The sequence below is a fragment of the Lepisosteus oculatus genome, chromosome 26, assembly GCF_040954835.1.
Source record: "Lepisosteus oculatus isolate fLepOcu1 chromosome 26, fLepOcu1.hap2, whole genome shotgun sequence".
NCBI classification, from domain to species: domain Eukaryota; kingdom Metazoa; phylum Chordata; class Actinopteri; order Semionotiformes; family Lepisosteidae; genus Lepisosteus; species Lepisosteus oculatus.
In genome coordinates, this window is record NC_090721.1 from 2,860,377 (window position 1) to 2,866,745 (window position 6,369).

At 42.4% G+C, this 6,369-nt stretch overlaps 1 protein-coding gene across 2 annotated transcripts in view; it reads right to left on the reverse strand.

Annotated features, from left to right (window-relative positions):
- Nucleotides 1-6,369, reverse strand: part of spns2 (SPNS lysolipid transporter 2, sphingosine-1-phosphate) — an 89,755-nt gene that overhangs the window by 81,242 nt on the left and 2,144 nt on the right. The window lies entirely within an intron of this gene.

Consider the following 6,369-nt stretch of genomic DNA (forward strand, 5'->3'; position numbering starts at 1 on the left):
TCTGAAGGGACTCTAGCCGGCTGCCACACTGTACTGTAGCTGCACAGGCGTCACGGAGTCCAGTGCCAGATTATCCTCCTGTTGGGCAGATTCTTTATCCTGAACTTTCTGACTGAACTTCAATAGAAAATGGACAGATTCACAGATGCCTGATCGCGGATAATCGTCTGGTCTCTAATGTTATCTTAGGTAAAGCAGCACCAGATTAGTGCTAATTAAGAATCTTAAAATGCCATAAAAATGGTCTAGGGACAGAGCTTAGAGCATTTTATACATTAAATAAGTAACAAGCTCAATCTGCCACCCCTTATATTGGTTGACCCTACCTAATCCAGCCTTAACTATCAGCAGCATATGCTTCAAGATTTGTGACACTCTGTGGAAGATCACTCCCACAGCATTATTGTCGTTGTCTGAGACACTACGATGCATGTGCATTGACTTCTTTGATCGGGATCAGGCAAAAGATATTCTTCCCGTCAAACCCTCTGACAAGGCCTGTTTCTTTCTGTATCTGGGACAGCAGTGGGGACCTACTGCGTTTCCCTGTTCTATTTTTTGTAATAGATCCTTACACGAGGCCAGACTCTGTTTTATAGAGTGATTCACTTCAAATGCTGTGTGAGGACTCCACTCACTTCCGGAAAAATGTTCCCCAACTCAATGCCAGGAAGTCACCAGGTAAACTACCGCTGATCCATGCTGAGAACTCCAAGGGAGACGCATTCTGTGCAGCACAATAAGAACTACTCAGCAGGCTTTCCTCTCATTCACTCGTACAAAGCATTTTGGAAAAGGTATCAGATTTGTGCGATAAACAATGGAAGCAGAAACATCGGTCGCACTACAAGTCAGACACGAGAAGAAAAGCCGGAAGCCCAGCTATTACTTTGACTGACAGATCCTGGCCGGCCGCCAGCCCCTTCATTATTTCCTTTATTGCCAATAAAGATTTTTGAAATAACGACTTGGGTAATCATGCTGCTCGAGCAGAATGGAGGAGCTCCTGCCCCTCGGCTGGGCCTGTGATGATGCCAAAGTCGGTGTGATTTTGTGTGGCAGGCACAGGTGTTTCAGGGCACTCTGATGCCACTCAGCGAGAATGAAAGCAATACAAACGCTTGCACGGCGCGTGGCTGTCCGTTCCTGAGGGGACAGGGACAAAAGACTTAAAAAGCGTGTTTACCAAGTGCACTTCTGTCGCACGCAGCTGCCCCATTCCTGAGAAGGTGTGACCCCCGCAGCACAAAGACAGAGCTATATTGGTGCAGAGTTTTAAATATCAGGCCTTGACAACCCACCAGAAAACTGTTCCCTGCTCCTCCCTGCAAGCAACGCTAACCTCACTTCAGAACACGTGGCGGGGTTTTTATGTCTTCTCGTGGGCCTGAGCGACTAAAAACAGTTTCCCACAGGCTCTATTTACGGGGGGCGAAATTACAACTCTATCGCTTTCTCCACCATAGATGTATTTCAATTAAGCAGTGATCAACATGCAATTACAGAGCTCTACCCACAACAAGAAGACGAAATATGAAGATTGAAAACACATTTTTTTGTGTGGAGATTTTATTTTCATTCTGGGCAAGGCAGATGGGCGGATTTAGTCGTTCCTACAAGTTTTCACTGCAACAAGAAATGACCTAAACTAAACATTGTGCAGGCAGTGACACCTTCCAGAGTCTCTGATGAGTATTTATGTATGATGTGTATTTATTGTACATTTACATACATGTGGAGGATTAGATGTGGTTTAACCCTTTCAGGTGAGAAGCAAAGACGAAGAGCTGTTGTGTTGACAGTCTGGGAATTTCTGTTCTGTTTTTTTCATACATGAGCTTGTTTCAGCAGTCAGACACTAAGATCAGATTTAATTAGAAACTCTACACCTAAACTGTCCACTAACATTAATGGTACATTTGTTAATATTTAATAAAAGTTTTTTAAAAAAGAAAAAGATGTTAAAGTCTTTCGTGGTAAGGCACGGATAATTTTGTCCAAAATACCTCATTTGTATTGTCTGTATTTTACACCATGTCAATGTAGCATTGTTATAAAAGAAAGCTCTTATGAACAGAAATGCCAAATGTATTATGTACGACAAAGAAGGTCTTATAAAGGGGATCAGTTTATTAACAGTCTGCTATATACATGGCTTCTGAAATATTTAGGCAAGTTAAAGGTTTATGGTAAATGATAAGTTTGGTAAGCTGGGCGGGAGCCAAGCATAAAACACACCCCAAGCATAAAATACACATAAAATACACCAAAACTATATTTTTGAAAGAAAATTAAACAGCGTTGTCAATTCTTCAGCAAATGTGGGTAAATTTTCAAAGGTATCTTGACTTCTAACTCTCCCACAGGCTGTCTTATTTTTTTTAAATCATAGACAATTTGTCAAAACAATGCCCCAAAACTAGTGGAAATAAGGGCTGATTTTCAGCTTGAACTTGCCTGATTTTGTGGCATTTCAGCTGCCCCAGGGGGAAGAGGAGTCACAGGTGCAGCAGGGTTAGGGTGAGGTTTAGGGATACCAAACACCGCCTCTACGACTGCGCACCTCAGAAGTACCAGTGCTCCCAAATACAGTGTCCAGGGGGACTCAGAGCCCACCCGGCAAGCAACGGGCTCAAGGCAGGTTACGCCCTGAACGGGACACCAGTCCATCGCAGGACACACACAAACACAAACAATCACACCATGGCCAGTTTTATATAGAAGCCAATTAACCTACCAGTATGTCTTTGGTCTGTGGGAGGAAACCAGAGAACCCAGAGGAAACCCAAGCAAACATAACATGTGGAGAACATACAAACTCTATGCAAACAGCACCCCAGCACCCTGAATTCAACCCAGGACCCCAGCGCTGTCCTTGCTGTCCATCTGAGACTCTCCCCTCTTTATTTCCTCTAAACCCTAGCGTAAGACCTTCTTAGATTCAAATAAATGTTCTTCTATTGTAAAGGGATTTGGAAATTTGTGGGCATCATATTGGTGTTAGACACAATTGAAACACAAGCAAACTGGGTTGTATGTATGTGTCTATCTTCGTATACCACTAAAACGATCTTATTTACTGGCATCGGAACATACTTGTTTTCTGAGTCTGCTTGAAAAGCTTTGATCAAATCTAATCACACCTTTGTGCCCTCCCAGTCACAGAAGCGCCGTTTCTCTACCATTTTTGCAATTGTACTTCCCCATTGAAAGATTGTCATTTTCCAAAAGCTATATTTGTTTATTTCGTTACTGTTTTTTTTAGCAAACATAATCTTGGCGGCAGTCTCACAATTCATTACACACCATGACGTGTGAGATGTCCCAGGGGACGAATAAGCACTACAGTACCAGTATCCTGCGATTTATTTAATACAAGACCTCTACAATAAAAAGGACTGTAGTGCACTACGTCTTTGTACAAATCTGTTGCTTTGTATTAAACACTAGTCTTAAATAACAGATGGAATTTGTTTCTTGAGCCTGGAATTTTTTTGGTGATCTGCAGACTGCCCCTGCGACTGAATTTGGTGTGTTAGCTGCATTCTGCTTTAAAAACTGCATTTTAAAAACAGTAAGCTTCACAGAAGCACCAAACCTAGTCTGTGCTACCCCAAAGTATAAGAAGCACTGTACTGGAGCATCTTGTCTTGTGTGTATCACTGGGTACATAGGCTGCTTCTACCACATAAATCCCTTTGTTAAGCTCAGGAGTGGTGGTAGGGAGTCTTCTCTTTCTCTAGCACAGATGAACACATCTCCCTGCTTAAAGGATGCTGCTCTTGTACCATCTCGCAATGCAGGAACTGAACAGTGAGAGAAGTTCCCATTCTGATCCAGGCACTAATCATCTTTATTACAGGAGCGGCATAACAGAGCAGCTAAACAATGAATTACCCAAAGCCGATTTCAAAGCAGAAGTGTAGGTAAGTGTAAAAAGCTTTGTTACACCTTGTACAGCAAGCAGATATCTGCTCTTCTCCATCACATCAAAATGCACCAGCCAGATGTCCTGGGTTTCCCCCTGGAAAATTACACAAAGCACTGTCCTGTCCTGGTGTAGCCTTCACCTGACAAGGCAGCAGGCTTTGCTGGACAGTGCTTGCATCTCTCTCTATAGCCTCACTCCCCAGCTGGATGAATAAAAGGCTTGTGCATGCATTATGCATTAGTACCAGAAGGGGTAGGGTGTCTCTGTGCGCTCAGAGGCTTGCTGCAGCTGTATGAAACACAGCTACAGCCTTCACTGGGCTGTGTGTAAAAGCCTCTGAGCGCTCGCCCTCATAATGCAGTTACTGTTTTGTAGCCACCCTCAGATAACGAAAGGTATGTTCATTCACTATCAGGAGTAAGCTACTATATGCTGTTGTGCAGTTCTTTTGCAAAAAAAGGATCCTACGTTTATCAGATGCACCTACTGGGGTACTGTCAGAAAATATTACATTATGTTTTTTTTCCAGTGCATGGAAAAAGTGGGCCTCCAAGCCTGTATAGAGAGAGGTGGTGGAGTATTTGCTGCTCAATTTAACATGACACGTAACTAGAAATGAACCTTGCATGCTTATTCAGCATTCGATCATTTGCTGCAGGATGTAAGAGACTATAAGCAACCTTTTATGCAAACAGAATAAAAAAAAAACAAATCTGTGTGCCATCGCTTGACCCTAGAATCAGACTGGATAGCAAACAAAGAGTCCGTGTATCACTGCAGACTGCCTATCCAGAGAATAATGCAAAAATATAGCAGGAACACATTCCTTCCATACTGACAGAATTCTTTACCTACAGTAGGAGAAGACCTTTCAGACTGACATGACTGGAATTAAATAGTTTGCAAGCCAGCAGGTAGCTTTGATCTGAGAAGTCCACCTCCAGAAGTATGCTACTCCAGACAAATGGGTGCGAGATATTCCTTCGAATGTGTCATTCAACCAGCAGCGACACCTAATTCCCAGAAATTAACAACATTCCTCTCTCCACCCTGCATTTTTTTCTTTGTTTTCCTTCTGACGCAAGTAAGGGCAAACGGTTTCGTTTCTTCATTTTTAGAAATTCGGACAACAGATAGAAACGACTCTAACGCGCCTTCTTTCGTATTTGTGTAGAATTCAAGGCCTCCTTCATTTGATTTTAAAATTACACTGGAGTCGAAACGCTTCGAAATTTTCTGAAATTATGTATACCGACCCCCCACGTGAAGGGTCCACCTGCTGTAATAGCTGAACTCGTAATGAAATGGTGCTGTTTTCTTTTAAAAAAACCTTAGTGAAAACCGAAAAGCTTCCCCTGTGCTACTGTGTGTACCTTTCTGTACAGCCGGCTGCTGCAAGTACTCTCTATCCACCCCACTGCGGGAAACTGAAACATGCGTGGACAGCAAAATTCCCTGTATTGCGAGGGCTGTGAAATATGGTATCTCCAGCATCAGAGAACAGAAGGGCTTTGCATGCGCTTGTATCCCGACGCAGTGATGCACTTTTCCTGTTTGCTCCATTACGGCTCATTCAAAACCTTCTGTACATCTGGACAGTATATCGTTTTCGACAGCCAACCGAGTCGATGGGCACGTCCTAATCGCGCAAATTAATCTCCTGGCTAAGAGATCACAACCATTAAACCCAGTGCAGTTGTATTCCCCAATATCGGAGCCACAGTACAGTAAGTGCCTGAATGCAATGATTCTCCATTGCAAATGTCACGTTTACTATGGACTGCACCGCTGGCAGTAAAATGTTCTCCACATAGCGTGAGCAAAGTATCACTGTTCTTGGACTATCGTTCAATATGACAACAAGACCCCAAACCACTTCTAGAATAAGAGTGTAATTCTACTTTTTCTTCTTTTGCAAAGCAACACACACCTGAACGAAGTGTAAAATGTAACCAATGCTAAATAGCGTAAAACGGTTGTCCTTGAGGCTGCATTTGATCAATTAAAATTCTGCTAAACGTCCTATTTCTTCGCTAGCTGAATCCTAAATGTTTTTTTTAAATATTTTAAAATATTCAGAACAACGGGTTGAATATATAATTATGAGACCATTATACAGTCTGGGTTTCGGATCTCATCTCTCTACTAACGTCTTTTTTTCCATTTGATATTAATTCTGGTAGGATTTTGGAATTGATGATCTGATCTTCCCCAAAACACATCACATTGCCCTGTATTAAGATGATTGAATCATATATGTTAATACCTCTGTAGTCGAAATAACTTTTTTCAAGGGAAAAGGAAACTGGTTGTCTGTTTTCTATGAATTAGTATAATGCTATGCGAAATCTGATTTTAATTCACGCTCCGTTCTCCAGCGAGTCTGGGCTCTAATTAGACCGTCTCCCTTGCACCTGTGACACCGACCTCTCGCTGTC